The 17,757-nt window shown below is 44.4% G+C and overlaps 2 long non-coding RNA genes across 10 annotated transcripts in view; one reads left to right on the forward strand and one right to left on the reverse strand.

The window, feature by feature from the left end:
• LOC309338052 overlaps positions 1-17,757 on the forward strand; it is a 286,413-nt gene that overhangs the window by 138,063 nt on the left and 130,593 nt on the right. The gene's annotated exons all lie outside the window — the stretch shown is intronic.
• On the reverse strand, positions 1,196-17,567 carry LOC309338093. 2 transcript variants are annotated; one of them, XR_014154695.1, is made up of 3 exons: positions 17,008-17,567; positions 11,680-11,768; positions 1,196-4,894 (listed from the first exon to the last, which is right to left on the reverse strand). It is a non-coding gene; the product is annotated as an uncharacterized lncRNA (long non-coding RNA). The 2 variants fall into 2 exon arrangements; XR_014154696.1 differs by lacking the exon at positions 1,196-4,894 and adding an exon at positions 6,282-6,571.

Below are 17,757 nucleotides of genomic sequence, written 5' to 3' on the forward strand. Positions count from 1 at the left end.
TGGTTACTTGATTGGATACCCTGGGGAGCCTGGCCAGTCTTTTGTAATGACAAATACTTAGTTCCTGAGCCAGGTCACAGGCTCACCCTATTCATACACAGACATACCCTTAAGACAGGATTTGTGAACAAAAAGACAATGGGGAAGATCCCCCACCCTCTCCCTCCTTGCAGAGAAAACATTTGGTCAGTTTGGGTGTCAAAATGGTTTCAAGGCAGTCCTCCTGTGCGGCTCCAGACATGTGGTCCACACATCTATGTATGCGCTTGGTTGGTACATTTATAATTTTTTATATATATATATATATATATATATATATATATATATATATATATATATACACACACACACACACACACACACACACAACACCTTAAGTTTTTAAAATTTCAGTACGTAACACAGATACAGAAAAGTGAAAAGGTGAATGGTTTCACCACAACGACCCCACAAAATGCCTCTGTGTTTTGTTGCTGAGAAGTAATTCGCTCACGGAGGCGATGCTCACTTGCCCTGCAACTTGTTCCTTGTGACTAAGGAATTCTTTTTTAAACACCCGCCTCCTCCAGTGCAGAGCTTGTGCCTAGAAACTTCAAACTGGGCAGCATATTATGAGGCAAGTATGGAGTGACCTAAACCCCTGTTTGCCTTGTAATGACAATATAAAAGGTAAAGGTAAAGGGACCCCTGACCATTAGGTCCAGTCATGGCTCATCTCGCTTTACTGGCCAAGGGAGCCAGTATGACTAATCCGCTTCTGGCAAACCAGAGCAGCGCACGGAAACGCCGTTTACCTTCCCGCTAGAGCGGTACTTGCACTTTGACATGCTTTCGAACTGTGTGGGAAAATGATTGCTTGTACATGAGAGCATGAGCAAAGTTCTTATTGTTACAGGGTGATTTCATAGCTAGAAGCATCCTTGGAGCATGAACAGCGCATGAACAGCTCGTGCTGTCCTATATGATTGGCTAACGTGGCATGGCCTGATGCTCGCATGGTCTAGTGCGAAGGTCCTTATCTGCTTGCTAGAACAAATTGCTTGGCTTGTACTGCTAGGTTGGCAGGAGCTGGGACTGAGCAACGGGAGCTCACCCCTTTGCAGGGATTCGAACCGCTGACCTTCTGATTGACAAGTCCTAATCTCTGTGGTTTAACCCACAGTGCCACCCGCGTCCCCAATGACAATATAGAATCCTGCAATTCAGGATGGGATCTTCAGTCTTCCCCTGCCTATTTTTTATATGCCACTGCTCTTCCTCATGTCCCATGCTGCACCCATTTCTTCCCTAGCCAGCCTTCCGAAATATGCCCACGGGGAGAAAGGGAACATGGGAGAACTGGCAGAAAGAGAAGTTTTAACTACTTCTTGCGCACAGGCCAATTCTGCACTCCCTCCTACTCTCAAAGTTCTGCTAGGTGGGGAGAAGGATTAACACTATATCAGGTTTTGTTTTTTTAAAAAAAGGCATGTCATAATGATATCATTACAAACTTGAAGCCTTTACGTAACTCTGGGGTCAGCAAACATTTTCAGCAGGGGGCTGGTCCACTGTCCCTCAGACCTTGTGGGGGGCTGGACTATATTTTGAAAAATAAATAAATGAACAAATTCCTTTGCCCAACAAATAACCCAGAGATGCATTTTAAATAAAAGCACACATTCTACTCATGTAAAAACACCAGGCAGGCCCCACAAATAACCCAGAGATGCATTTTAAATAAAAGCACACATTCTACTCATGTAAAAACACCAGGCAGGCCCCACAAATAACCCAGAGATGCATTTTAAATAAAAGCACACATTCTACTCATGTAAAAACACACTGATTCCCGGACCATCCACGGGCCAGATTTAGAAGGTGATTGGGCCAGATAGTTTGCCTACCCATGAGTCCTAACCCTCATCAGTCCAAATGGGAAAAAATAATTAAATAGGGAAATACTGATAAACATGTGTTGTTGGAGGAATGTGCCACAGGATACTATTACTATAAGCCTCAAAGAAAGTGTCTACAAAATAGGTTTTTTAAGTGGCATTTAACGCCAAAGCATCTTAGATGTACAGTATAGGCAATAAGTCCACAATGGAGATGTAAGAAGCCTAAAGCCAGCATTTTACACACATTTTGGAATTGTTCTCGAATGATCCAAAAAGAAGTGTTCCCCCTTTCCGTGATATAGTGTCATATAAATAATAACATTTTGAGATTGAGTCACTATATATCAAGTTTCAGTTTAAAAGAGGGAGGTTTAAAAGGTTGGGTGGGTGGGTTTTTTCTCACTCTCACCAAAATTTGGCACTAAGAGGATGTTTGTAACCATTAAGCCGAATCCAAAATAGAGAGTGTGTAGGATTATCTTGATTTAGGTTCAGGATTCCCTGATATGCTTTTCGAATCCTAGCATGCACAGTTTGTATATTTTTAATTTTTGTTTGAACCTTGGTTTTATTAAGTGTGGTTTGTACAGTTCATGGCTTTAGGGACTAAACTGTACCTTCAAGTCATATATAGAGGAAGCTAATTTATACTGAGCCATAGGTCTATCTCGCCCACTCGTGTTTAGTGATCAAACAGACTAAACTTCAGTCTGGCTGCCAACAGCTCCCCAAGGCCTCCTCAGGAGTTTTCCCCTCAGTCTTGCTGTTTCAGATTCTTTAAAGTAGAGATGGCAGGGATATTGCATCTGGGATCCTCTGTGCAAATGTTCATGTCTGGGCCCTGGAAAGATAACAAATAGTCTCTGCCAAGGGAATTATAAGCCACCACATCCACCCCTTCTGTTCTGAGCCCACTAGGCTTGATTTTTTCATTGTTGTAGTGCTGTGGGAACCTTTTATAGGAGCATGGGAAGCTGACTAACACCCAGTCAGAAAACAGAGAATTATATTCACAGGCCAGCAGTGGATCTCCAGAATTTCAGACAGAGGGTTTTCCTGGTGGTCCTACCTGGAGATGTGAGGGACCTTATGCATGCAAAGTAGACGGTGTACCACTGGGCCACATACCCTCCCCTGGAGTCCCATGCCACTTCCAACGATATATGGATGATGGAGCCATGTTGGTTGTGAAAATGATGGGATTTCTGCCCATGCTGCCATGCCCCTCCCTAAGACCTGGTCATTGTTTCTGTGTCAAGAAGTCACACTGTTCATGGGACATATGCAGCTGGATATTAGCAGAGTAGCATGAGGCTAGAGTCTAGACTGGGGGCAGGGCGGGGGCATGGCTTGTATGTCACTGATGGAAATGATTGAATCCTGTGAACTGCTCTGAGACCATATACTACTACTACTAATAATTGTTCTTAAGTGCTAATGCTCACAATTCCACTGCCTTGTTTTTTTTAAAGTTTCCAGTCCTCATTTCCTGTTGTTGCTGTCTCTGATGAAATAGGTTGTATGTGTTTCAAAATACTATAAAAACTGGCAAAAGCCTGTTTAAAAGAGGTGATGGTGGGGTGGTTGGGACCATTTTAACTCTACAACTCTTTCAAGCTCATAATTGTCCTGTCGTATCACCTTCAGCACCTAGCAGGGTGGGGTGGGGATTGCTATTTTCTGTCCCCACCTAGGAAGGATAGCGTTATGTACTAAGCTTGGATCCTAGAACAATAGGCAAGTAGGATCCTAGAATGCAACAACTGATTGGCCAGCAGGAAAAGACCAATCAGGCTCCAGGAGGGAAGCAGAATCAGCCAATCAGATGGGTCTCATTGTGTAAATAATGTATATAACAGCCTGAGGTTTGGGGGGCAGTTCTATCAACTGTTTTACAAGCTGCAACAAAGAGCATGAAATCACTACAGGACTCTGAGTATATTTCAGATAGTCTTTACTTGCCCTAATTAATGGGGGAGAGGCTCTTTCTCTCTCTCCCTTTTGTTAATCATGGCCAATGATGGTCAGGGGCAATGGGAGCTAGACTCTGATCACAACTGAAAGGAACCACATGGGCTGTCTTTACCAAACTTGGTCCACTGGGAAAGGAGGGGCAGAAAGAGAAGGAACTTGCCCACCTGGCATGGATCTTTGTATAAAGCCGCTTCATATTTGTCAGTTTTAGGCATGTGTAAATTGGTGCAGATTGAATCAATTAAATGTTGAATTGGTTGAAACTCATATAATCAAGCAACTAAAATTTCTCAAATTAATTTACACCTAGCCCTCTTGGCAAAACAGACAAGTAAGACGAAACCCATTTCGCTCTGAACCTGATACACAGAGCAGCTCTTTCAGAAGAGCATTTCATTTACAGCAAATAACTTAACAAGATAAAAGCCTCAGGAAAAGAACAATATATTTACAGCAATTGGATTTGCAAAGCTGGGAGTGTGCTAAAGGATTATTAATTTGGATATGGTGCTTCCCCGCCCCCCCAGCATTGCTATGCAGCTGAAATGCGCTTATTGTGAATGGCAAGCCCATTTCTAGAAAACAACGCCGTTCATTTTTGCTTGTTGTGCCTTGCGTGAATAGGCCCCTTCAACGTGGGCCTTAAAAGTTAGCATATTTATGGCCTGAGCCCGAAACATGCTGCAACAGCAAATAAATTGGTCCAGATGGAAGTATTCAGGCTGCTGTGGCTGTTCAGCGTCACAAACCACAACGTTCTGTTGGCATTGCAGGCAGATAGTCTGGTGCATGGCTGTGTATTCGGGACTGCAACACTAGTGTGCAAAACGCCCTTTAGTTTCAACACCCCAAAGTGGTTCGGCATGCAGAGACGGGAGAAACTGTTATAATAATGCAAGGATTTGCCTGTGTTTCTGTGTACTTCCTCCTCTTTCCCTTGAACTTCTGTGCCAGTACACAGGACCAAGATATTTTGAGCCACTGTTGTAGGAAACTCATAATCTGTTAATGGTGGCAGCTGCCTCATGGTAAGGCTGTCCCTGTTAGCAGAAGAGGACAAGGAGAGGTGGCCAGGCCCAAGAAACTGAGAGGCAAAGGCAGAGATGGAAGTCAGTAGGCCATGATGGGAGAACACAGTATCTTTGGGGAAAAGCTTTACAAATGTCCCTTAACACTCAATATTCACACATAGCAATTCATCAGGATTCTCCCCACAGGTCATTTGGTGTCAGTTGGCCCAGTCAAGGTATGTGTTGGGAGGTGGGGGACGGTCCAGCCATAGCGGGCTCTGTTGTCTTCTATGACAGCCTCCTCTGTACTTTCCCACAGGACACCTGGTGTCACTTGTTTTTAGAGTTCCTCTAAACATGTGCCGTGTATCTCATAACGTGAGTCACCACAGACAACAACTTCCGCATTTATTTGACCCCATATAAGCTTCGGACTTCAAAGCCCTGCCTTAAAAACCTTATGCATTGCCATAAATCCTAGCGTAAGGCAGTGTTTCTCAAACTTGGGTCCCCGGCTGTTGTTGGACTACCATCATCCCTTACCACTGGTCCTGCTAGCTAAAGGATGATGGGAGTTGTAGTCCAACAACAGTTGAGGACCCAAGTTTGAGAAACACTGGCACCAGGAGAGGCCTGTTGGATCAGACCAAAGGTCTGTCTAGTTCTGAATCCCGCATTGCACAGGAGGCAGACAGGTGCCTTTTGGAAGCGCATCATCAGGCCGTGATGGCAGTAATGATTTCCTGGTAGCAGACTCAGACGTGAAATTCTGGTGGCTATGTAGCCAAAATGGGGCTGCTGTGATACAAGAGGGAGGGATCAGCCAACTCACCCGCCCCCTCAAAAAAACCCAATCCAATGAGGATTGAGAATTCTCCCTAGGCACAAAATGTTGTATTTCAGTTAGAAAATAAAAGTAAAAATATATAGTATTCCGAAGGAAAGTGTGGCTAGGTGTCTTGCTAAAACCAAGGAGAAGCATTTCAGTTAGAAGGTGAGGATGCACTGTAATATTTTACAGCCTTTTAAATGTCTCTGTGGGAAGGGGGGTATTGTTATGTTGTTTTGGTTTAATTATTTACTTCTGTTTTATCTTGTATTTTATTCTGCGAACCACCCTGAGATCTTTTGATGAAGAGCGGTATATAAATTTAATAAACAAAACAATTAAAATGAAACGTTTCGTTGCATGTGGCATCTGTCACAGTTAGACGCGCTTTCCTCCACGAATTTAATTCAAAGCACGTGGCTTCCCCCAAAGAATTATGGGGACTGTGGTTTCTTAAGTGTGCTGGGAATTGCAGCTCTGCGAAGATGGGTAAACTACACTTCCCATAATTCTTTGGGGGAAGCAATGTGCTTTAACTATACAGCGTGGGTGTGATTTAAACCCATCCAGGCCACTTGCTATCATCTCACCTTGTGATGGTGAATTTCACAAAGTGAATATGGGTTGCACACTGTGGCTTAAGTATTTCGTGGGCCAAACAGAGCACCACTTCACATGTCTGCAGTGTGTATTTGCCATGGTAAACACTGGAAAACTGCACGTCCATGGAGATAAGTATACTCCAGGGAGGAGCAGCCAGTCACAGCCATTGGCCGTCTGGGTCATCCACTGTACACTCCTGCACCGATGGATACATGGCAGGCATGTCTGTTTAGTAAAGTGTGAATCAGCCCTGGCAGTCATTATGAAACAAGCTCCTATGACCGAAAAGGGAGAGAGCAAAAATTAGACACGTTATCACTGCGGGTTGAGGTAGTGTTTTGAAAGGGGACTTTTTCTCCCTTTCCCTCGCTCAGCGCCTCCCCCAATATAATCCATTGTTGAGTAAACAGTCATAAATCTGTTGCAGACGGACAGGCTACGCCTACTCAAATTGCCTACTGCTGCAATTTCAGCTTCAAGCTTTAATGCCCTAAACGTGAATAACTTTTGTGAGCAAGGCACAGATCTGATTAATGATGCAAGCTTGCCAACCACTGTATTCAACAACTGCAGCGGCAGACCCACACCCCGCCCTGTCCTTTAACTAACTAAATAAGCAAATTTCAGCACTGAATTATACAAGAGCACCAGAGCTTAATAAACTGTATTCTAAAAGACACGGCAGATAAGGTTTCGTAGCCCCGCTGGGCTAGCAAACTCAGCAGACTTGTTCATTTAGCTTTCTGTTTTCTGGTGTTTGCCAACTTTTTGTCTGTTAATTCAGACGCAGGAGGAAGAACGTGTGTGGTTATTTGGTCAATTGGCTCCTTTCACAAACAGATGGGTTCTCCCAAGCCTACTGTCTTTAAATGCACGTGCACGCACACACACACACACAAAATGTATATGATGTTAAGTATGCAGCAGAGTGGGACCCCCTGCTTTGATGTACCCCAAGCTGGTGCCAAACGTATTGTTCTGCTTTCCTTTGAACCACATCAGTGAGGCTGGGAGGGGGCAGCCCAGGACCTCCATGCACACTGCTCAGGCTTGCGCCCCAGAGAGGTCACTGTGGTGCAGCTGATGCTGCAAAAGCAATGCAGGAGGCAGCAGTTACGTGATACCAGTCTCTGCAGCCACAGCAGGTGCTGTGATTCTCCAGCGGTTTGACTTCACTCCTGGAAGCACATTCCATTGTTGCTCGAGACAGGCGGATGCCAACAGTGACTCCTGTGAGCATGACTGCAGCTGTTGCTTGCCACAAAGCTAGAGGTGACTTGTAATGAAGAGTTACCATCTCTTTCTTTTCTGGCATGCTCAAATATCAGGCAAAAATGGGTTTGTTTGTATATCACATCTGTATCTTAGCATTCCTCTGAGGGGTTCAAAGCAGAAAACATGAGGCTATCATGTTCTCCCACTGCCCAACCCAGTAAAACTGAGAGTTAGTGATGGGCCATAGTCTGTGCTATGAGCTACCTAACAGAGGAGTTGAAAACTCATGCCTGTAACCCAAATCTAATGGTTTGTCTGCTGTGCCACATTAGTTCTGTTCTACAGCTGAAGTTTCTGAAGTTTCTACAGCTGAGAGCCAGTGTGGTGTAGTGGTTGAGAGTGGTAGATTCGTAATCTGGTGAACCGGGTTCGCATCTCCGCTCCTCCACATGCAGCTGCTGGGTGACCTTGGGCTAGTCACACTTCTCTGAAGTCTCTCAGCCCCACTCACCTCACAGAGTGTTTGTTGTGGGGGAGGAAGGGAAAGGAGATTGTTAGCCGCTTTGAGACTCCTTCGGGTAGTGATAAAGCGGGATATCAAATCCAAATTCTTCTTATTCTTCTTCTCCCATTGTGGAGAGGCGCTGATGGGAAAACCTTATCCTGTCATATTTGTGACTATCATCCCAGCTATTGAAAAGCAAAAGAGCTCAGCAAGGGAAGAGATGGCAATTCACCCATGAGTGGGTGAGGGGAACCTGGGGCCTTGAAGGTGTTTATTACCTTATTTCCAAAAACTTATGCACTGTCAACATCAAGGACAGAAATAATGGCAGCATAAGGTCAATAACAAAATTACATTAATATTGGCCAACCAAGTACAGTTGTTGGGCTATAACTCCTAGCATCCCTGACCCACTGGTAATGCTGGCTATGGTGGCAGACCACCATCTGACCAACATCTGGCAGACTACAAGTTCAATAGACTTGCAGTAGCAGCAGTGATAGGAGCATAGCTGTCAACTTACAGATTTGAAAATAAGCGACCAGCAGCCCGGAAATAAGGGATTAGCAGCCAAAATAAGGGATTTTCCAAGCACAGGTATGTTCGACTTCTGAGCCCCTCCGAGCCAAAGGCAGAAAGCCCAGCCAGCAGCCGAACGAAGCCTCAATCGGTGGTTCCCACAGCGCAGCAACCCGGCAAAGGGGATGTAGCAAGGAAAACCACTGTCACCTCTCTGCTGGGAAGCGCTGAGCAAAGGCAAGTCCCCAGGCAATGTGGCCGATTTAATGCAAGCTCCACCCCCCCCAGTCGTTCTTAGACTCCTTATTGGGTGAGCAACACAGCCAAGCAACACAGTTGGAGCCTCCCTCCTCCCTGGCCGGCAGGGAAGGAGGGAGAGAAACAGCTTCCTTTGAAACCCGGGAAATTTAAGGGACATCATCAATAAGGGACAGCAGCGTGACACAGCGCTGGGATAAGGGACTTTCCTGCCAAATAAGGGACAGTTGACAGCTATGGACAGGAGGAAAAATTTTCCAATAGGGATGTGGCTCACCGTTAGCAATGAAAGTAGCAGAGCTTATTTGTTTCCCCCTTAAGCCTTTTGTTTGTTTGCTTGCTTGCTACATTGGCAGCCTGGCCACTATTTTACTCCCCCGCAGTGCATTAGACTAACATCTTTCCAGGGCATTGAAGGCAGAAAGTGGCAGGGTGCCACAAAAATTGGTAGAGGATATTTGGAGAAAATTCTGCAGCACTCCATTTTCTAGGAAGGTGAGAAAAATGAAAAGGAAATCTCAGAAATTTTCTCTGAGATATTTCAGGTCAGCTCTACTGGATACAGTGCAGATGTCCTGCATGAAGGCCAGCAGACCTTTCCACACACCAGAACCATCTTTCTCTTTTCTTTCTTTTTAAAGACTAGCAGTTGCTACGGCCTCTTTCAAGTCTTTATTTATAGCCAGGATGAGAGATAGAAACCTGCCTTTAAAAAAATGAGCGATGAGATTATACCAAACCCCACTGAATTTTGCATAAGATCTTAAATTCCACACTGCCTGGTACGATTGCTGCCATGCAGCTTCCTAAACTCCCTGTTTAAGCATTATATTCTCCTTGTGATTTATTTTCCCCCTGGAGTGCTGAAGTGAACACAGTCCACTAAAATTAATTCCGAGGGAAAAGAAACTGGTTCAAATCTCCTGAGAGATCAGGCTGCTGTTTCCCTGAGGGAAAGCCTCACCACCACTTGAGAAATGTGCCTCTTGCTTGATACATTTTTCATTCGCTGCATATTAGCAAATTAAAAAAGACAGCAGATTTATATTTCCTGCAAGAGGTGATTGTGTAACAGAAGTCAGCTAGTTTGTTTCCCTGTTTATTTCAACATGGTTAATTGGCTAATAAAGATGCAATAATCTGAATGGCAACACGTTCCAAAATATGGAAACGTGTCTTTCTGCCCTGCCAAGCCCGTTTCGTTAATCGCCAACACATTACGGTAATAAAAAGCTCATCCACTAAGCACAAAGCTGTAATGCAAGACATTACAACGGCTCTAAATTTCGGTGAGCCGTCAGCACCAATGCCAGGCTTTAATTATGATTTGCGAAAGGGAGTTGCTGAACAACCATACGTGTCACCTTTATTGCCCTTGGGCCTAAAGAGTATTCCATTCTGAAAAATGTCAGCATAGTTTGGCTCCCTGACCATCCAACAGGCAAATGAGGGAGTGCCCGTATTCCTTATTTATTGATTTTGTTTTGCCCCCCCACAAAAGATCTGTGTGGCAATTTGCATATATCTTCTGAAATATTCTGAAACAGCATAATAAAATAACTGCATATGAAACAAATATAACAGCTGTATGGATGGAGGCAGCATGCTCTTGGGAGGTGCTGTGATGGCCATTGATTTCGTGAGCGCTCACTTTGCATGTAGAAGATGACAGATCAAACTCTTGACATCTCTGATTAGAAGGTTTTCAGGTGCCATAATTGGGACATGAGGCTCCTGCAAATGATCTGCATTATCAAGCATTATCAAGCCTCCCAGAGTGGCTGGGGAAACTCAGCCAGATGGGTGGGGTATGAATAATAAATTATTATTATTATTATTAATCTTAGCTTACTTGCACAAAGCTTTCACGGAGGTTATACTATGTCTGATCTTTATTGAGTGTTCATTCTGATTTGTTTGTGAAGAGGTAATAGGCCTTCCCGATAATTCATTCAAATGCATTTCCTCATCACTTTCCTAACAGCAATTTATTTATTTACTAGATTTGTTTCAGCAGAGCGCTTTAATTGCACAAACCTACATTTCTGCTATATGCTCTTGACTACCTCCCTCAAAATACTGACTTTGTGGAAGCAGCCACAAATGGACTAAACTCTATCATAGTACAAGGCAAACTCTGCTCATACGCACTAATAAATGTATTGCACTGTTGCATTTAGTTTTGAGATACGTTTCTACGAGGTGGTTGTTGTTGCTGTTTTTACTGGTTTGTTGATTTGTAATAATAATAATAGTAATAATAATTTATTTATTTATATGTTGGCCATTTGACGGGGGCTGCCCCTGGGTTGTATCCTGCTTTGGGTCTACAGCTTTAAGAGAAAGGCAGCCATAAAGCATAATAAAAGAGATTATTATTAATGTATTCCTACCGGGGAGGTAACGTTATCAGACCTAACTCTGTACCTATCTCTCATGATGAATGTTTGAGCTCCGAGCAATTGAAGGCATGCAAACACAGCTGAAATTTCATGTTCATTTTAAAGCATTTATATCTCTGGAACCCACCACCCCATCCTTTTCGGTTCATGAGTATTATCACATAACAAGTGATGGCTTTCCTGGTTTAAATATCACTACTACTCTCTCCAATGACTGCAGAAGTCACTCCTCCACTGGCCTGGCCTGGATACTGCCTCATCGTGCCCTGTGTCTAGACTCAGATGAAATCCCATAATTGTGTAATGAACGGTGTATCTGAAGAAGTATGCATGCACAGGAGAGCTCATACCAATAACAAACTTAGTTGGTCTCTAAGGTGCTACTGGAAGGAATTATTATTATTATTATTATTATTATTATTATTATTATTATTATTACTATTACTGTTACTGTTACTATTACTGTTATTATTTTGTTACCTACCTGTAACTAGAAAAAAAGCAAGTTAGCTATCGCCACAACCTGAGGATCCAGGTTCTGTGATCCAGGAGAAGTAGAAGACTGCCAACCCCCTACAGGAAAGAAGAAATTATGTATGATGATGGTGTTGTTGTCTAGTCGTGTCCGGCTCTTTGTGACCCTATGGACCAGAGCACACCAGGCCCTCCTGTCTTCCACTGCCTCCCGCAGTTTGGTCAAACTCATGTTTGTAGCTTCGAGAACACTGTCCAACCATCTCGTCCTCTGTCGTCCCCTTCTCCTTGTGCCCTCAATCTTTCCCAGCATCAGGGTCTTTTCCAGGGAGATAGATGGTAATGTCCTAATATTGTGTGTGGTAAATTATCTGTTTTACATGCAGAAGGTCTCAGGTTCAGCCCTCAGCCTCTCCAGGGAGGGTGAATTGGGAAAGTCCCCTGCCTGAAACCAGGCTAGCTGGTCCAAGGGTCTAGCTCCATATAAACCAGCCTTTTCTGTTCCTATGCCCCTGTTTTGATTTTCTCCGGCAAACAGTCTTTCCTGGGCCCAAGGGAACCAAACAGAGAGAAACCACATGTCTCCCTCTAGCAGCCAGCAAGATAAGGAGATTTTATGAGGACTCCAGAGGACAAACTATTTGCTTGAGAAAACCACCAGTAAACTAAGGAAGGACAAATGTAGATGCTGTTCCCCGGAGCAGGAAAAATACCTATTTTGGTTCAAAGCAAGAACACACTAGATTGGCCATATTGTGTTTGGACTAGGGGTAGAGGAGAAAATCGATCCAGTTCACATTTAATGCTGAATCTATCAGATTTGTACAACCATCATTTGAATTTCTCACTTACCTGAATGTTGTGATGCAGGTCTCCAATGCATGTTTTTTTATTTTATTTTAAATGCATATATTGGGGACAGGCACACCGAGTTAGGCCCAACATTGGGGGGGTCGTTGCACGTGCATGACGTCACACATGCGATCTCCCTCCCCCAGGCTGGCCAGGCCTATCGGGACACACAGGTGTCCCTTTGAGGATTGCCTGTGCTCTTTCACGGAAAGCTTTCTGGCGATCACAGCAGGGGGCGCAGGGGATGAAAATTGCCCTCAGTGCCTCCTGCTCTCACCCAGCAGGACAATGCTCACCTGGGGGTGGCAGAGGTTGGCACCCCCTCAATATTGGGGAGGCTCAGCCCCTTGCCTAGAAATATTGAGGAGGCTGAAGCCCCTTCTACCCCCTATAGTTAGTGCCCCTGTACTGGGATAAGGTGAAATAACAACAACAACAACAACAACAACAACAACAACAACAACAACAACAATTTATTATTTATACCCCGCCCATCTGGCTGGGTTTCCCCAGCCACTCTGGGTGGCTTCCAACTGAATATTAAAAACAATACAGCATCAGACATTAAAAACTTCCCTAAAGAGGGCTGCCTTCAGTTGTCTTTTAAAAGTAAAATAGTTGTTTATTGCCTTGGCATCTTCTGGGAGGGCGTTCCACATGGCAGGCGCCACTACCGAGAAGGCCCTCTGTCTGTTTCTCTATAACAGGGGTCAGCAAACTTACCGCGCCTTGGGCCGGTGTCTCCAGCGCCGATTGTGCGGCGGGCCAGAGGGTGGGGGAGCGCGTGCCCATACGTGTGTGAACACGCTACTTCCAGCACACTTCCAGGTCAGAGGAGCACCGGAAATAGCTTGTGCGCATGTGCATGGGCCTCCTCTGATCCGGATGTGCACTGGAAATAACACACATGCGCAAATAACGTGCATGCACTCAAGCTATTTCCAGTGCTCCTCCGACCCGGAAGTGGGCAGCTACACTGCGCAGCGCAGCGCCGGCAAGAGTGGGCGGCGGCGGGGGTCACCGCGTGCTGGATAAACGAGCCCCGTGGGCCTTAGTTTGGGTACCCCTACTCTATAACCATGCCTTTGGCTGATTAAACAATCTATGGCCTTTTGAATGTGTTTGTGGGACGGGGGCTATTAGAATTGTAGATTTGGAAGGGACCACGGGGGTCATCTAAGGGATGCGGGTGGCACTGTGGGTTAAACCACAGAGCCTAGGACTTGCCGATCAGAAGGTCGGCGGTTCGAATCCCCCGCGACGGGGTGAGCTCCCGTTGCTCGCTCCCTGCTCCTGCCAACCTAGAAGTTTGAAAGCACGTCAAAGTGCAAGTAGATAAATAGGTACCGCTCCAGCGGGAAGGTAAACGGCGTTTCCGTGCGCTGCTCTGGTTCGCCAGAAGCGGCTTAGTCATGCTGGCCACATGACCCGGAAAAACTGTCTGTGGGTAAACGTCTGCTCCCTCGGCCACTAAAGCGAGATGAGCGCCACAATCCCAGAGTCGGCCATGACTGGACCTAATGGTCGGGGTCCCTTTACCTTTACTGGGTTCATCTAGTTCAACCCCCTGCAATGCAGGAATATTTTGCCCTGTGTGGGACTCAAACCCCCGATCCTGAGATTAAGAGTCTCAGTGCAAGCAAGAAGCACTATCAGGAGGACACATTCCAGCCTGGCAAGAACATTCAAGTAGAGCGCCAACCAAGGATGGTAACAGGTTTGGACTAGGTAGAGTTGGTGTGGCTGGGCAGGAGCAGGGCCTGGACCACTTTCATTCTCCAACCCTGATGTCCGCCATCCCTGCCTTCCTACCGTACTTCTAACATGTGGGAGGGTAAGGGCAAACAGTGTTGTTTCAATAGATGATATTATGGACTGAGAATTTTCATTGTGGTAGAAATCTTTTTTAAGAAGGCTGGTATTCACACACATATAACAGGATCAGGGGTAGGGGTAGGGCCTGTGAGGGAATGCCAGTGAAATTCCCAAGAAAAAAGAAAATTAGCAGATCTGTTTGAGTCACACAGGCTCCTGCCAGGTACCACAGTGAGATCATTACAGGTAAAAAATAAGCAAGTAACAAGTCTGAAAATATTCGAACAGTGGACGAGGAGGAGGGGAAGGGGAAGAACACAGCAGCTATGAATTGTTTTATAGATTTTGTCTCAGAAGCATTTTTAGCATTTGAGGTTCTGGCATTTTGAAATTAACCACAGTGACAATTTCACATCGTAATTCATGCGGGCTGAAGCATTTATGCTTCTCCTTCCACAGAACTTTCCGGACCCGACAGATATAGCTAAACCAATGCGATGTAAAAGGCATCTCAGCATTTTCCACTGGCTGCGGAATTGCCTGGATTTAATCCGTTAATTACTTTTTACATATGGGAGGGGAGTAGATACAAGCCCTCTGCTCATAAATTTCATTCTCGTAGCCTTTGAACAGCAGCAACATGTTTTATTATTTCCATTGTTACTGTTTTGAATTCACAGCTACTATTGGTGCCTTGTGTTGGAGGCATTTTGTATGGAGACATGTTGTTGTAGCAGTCTCCAAAAATGAGAGACAGGCAGACTGCATTCCTTAAACTAATCTGGAATTGACTTTTTAATTTGACATGGCCATTATGCATCAAATAGCTTTGGTTATAACAAGACCATACATTGAATACACATGGCTTACCTTGAAGAATCCTGGGGACTGTGGTTTACCCTTCACAGAACTACAATTCCCAGCAGTCTTCAGTTCTCAGGATTCTTTTGGGGGCACACTGTATAAGATGATGCTCTTTTTCATGGTTCCAATTTTGGTTCATGTGCATTTGAAAAGAGTGGTTGTTCCTATTATCTTATCTCCTATTGGACATAGCTGTGTGGCAAGCATATACAGTTGTACCTTGGTTTTTGAACCGCTTAGTTCTCAAACGTTTTGGCTCCCAAACGTCGCAAACCCGGAAGTGACTGTTCCGGTTTGTGAACTATTTTTGGAAGCCAAACATCCAACGGGGCTTCTGATTGGCTGCAGCCAATCAGAAGCCACGCTTTGGTATCCAAACGTTTTGGAAGTCGAACAGACTTCTGGAATGACTTCCGGAATTCAACTTTCAAGGTTCGACTGTACTGTATTGGCTTTTTACCACCTTAACTATAATGGCTTCTATAGAAGAATCCGGGAATTGTTGATTTTAGAGAAGGTGTAGAGAATTCTTCAGATCCGCCACAAAGTCCAGTTCTCTGGCAGTGGACATTAATCTTAAGCCCATTAAAGTCTTCGATGTAAATATGTCCTTAGTGTGTCCTTTAATATTTAAAAGCATTAAAAGCCCCCGCTGGATCAGGCCAAAGGCCCATTTCATCTAGCATCCTGTTCTCACAATCGCCAACCAGATGAGTGCAACAGCCTTTTCCCCACTTGTGATTTCCAGCAGCAAGTATTCAGACGGACAACAACAACAATTTATTTATACCCTGCCCATCTGGCTGAGTTGCCCCAGCCACTCTGGGCAGCTTCCAACACACATAAAAATAATAATAAAACACCAGACATTAATATTAACGATCAGATCCTATGTGAAAAGTCACAATACCTTTAAAATAAACAACTTATATCAAATCTTATTCTTACTTTTATTATTTATTGAATTTATATACCGTTCTATACCTGCAGGTCTCAGGGCAGTTTGCTGATAAATAAAGCAATATTCAAAACTCCATTGGAATCCAATAGTCAACAGTAAAATTAAAGATCGGCAAATAATAAACAGTTTACACTTATCAGTTACAATAAAGAATTGCTAATCTATAATCATTTTAAAAAAACAGCAAATCTCAATGCATGAAATACCACAAAACATACAAAACAATGTAGAAGGATGATATTGAGAAACAAAGACACACAACTTATAGAACTGTTTTTTCAAAACTATCCCTGAGCTCCTCTCTTTTCAGCTGCTTCTGCTGTTGTCAAAGTCATGGTCTGTGAAAGGCTCAGACTTGCTTCAGCCATTGGAACCATCATAGCTACCAGCTTGTTGTGCCTTCTGTGAGAGAAGATATTCAAATATACCAAAATTTCATTGCACAGCTGGCCCCATTGGCAGCAGCCTGCACCCCCCCCCGAGTTCCCCTGAGGCACCTGAGCTAGCCTCCTTTGAGCACCCCTGGGCTAGCCTGCCATCCTCAGGTGGACAGTGGACTATCATCAGTGTTAAAGCCCGGTTGGATTCTGCACATGGAATCATAGAATTGTAGGGTTGGAATGGACCTCAGGGATCATCCATGGAGTCCATACCCCTGTGTGGCGTTCGTACGGATCCCCCGGTCGTCTCTCAGACTATTGACCTGTATACCACTAATCCGCTGCCACCAACCAGGTCCTCCCCGATAAATCACTTAGTCTCAGTCAGGTTCTTAACAAAGAAGAGTGTAGTTTATTGCAAATACAAATAAACTTTAAGTGCATTCAAAACGTTGTTACTCTTTACCTTCTTAGTCTTATTTTATCCTGTCTCTATCTCTTCTACCTCCCCTCACAAAAGAACCAACTGCACTAACTGTCTCTCTGTTTCCAACTGTCTGCCAACTGCTTTCCCAACTGCCTTTCCCAACCAACCAACTAAAACCAACCAACCCAAACCTCGGGCTAAGCCCTTTTATAAACAGGTAGGCTCCGCCCCTGGCTTTTCTATTGGTCTACCTATTAACTCTTTCTCTCCCCCTGTACAGACATTTTCAAATGAACAGGCAAACGCCACACCCTGCAATGTAGGAATCTGCCCACAGCCATCCCTGGTTGGGCTTGAACCACCAACCTTCTCTGGTTAGCAGCCAGGCGCACTGACCCTTATTGTGCCCCAACAACCAGCAGTTGGGAGGAGGGCGCCATCTTGTCCTTTGCGCCAGGCAGAAAAATGCCACAAGCACCCACAGTTGTTGTTTTTTTATTCTGTGGTCTCTCCTCCCCACCCCTGAACCCAAAGTTCAATGGATTTGGAAGGGAAGAAAGCAGGGTGGATTTGATTTAAATCAATTTGATTTAAATCATGATATACCGTATTTTTCGCTCTATAACACGCACCCAACCATAACACACACGTAGTTTTTAGAGGAGGAAAACAAGAAAAAAATTATTCTATTTTTTTAAAAATAATATTTATTGAACATTTTCAAATATAACAGAAAAAATAAAAAATAAAAAAATAAAACATCCATTTTATAACCTTATTTTCATTAGC

This window comes from Podarcis erhardii (assembly GCF_964252035.2).
Source record: "Podarcis erhardii genome assembly, chromosome: 3".
In the NCBI taxonomy this organism is placed as follows: domain Eukaryota; kingdom Metazoa; phylum Chordata; class Lepidosauria; order Squamata; family Lacertidae; genus Podarcis; species Podarcis erhardii.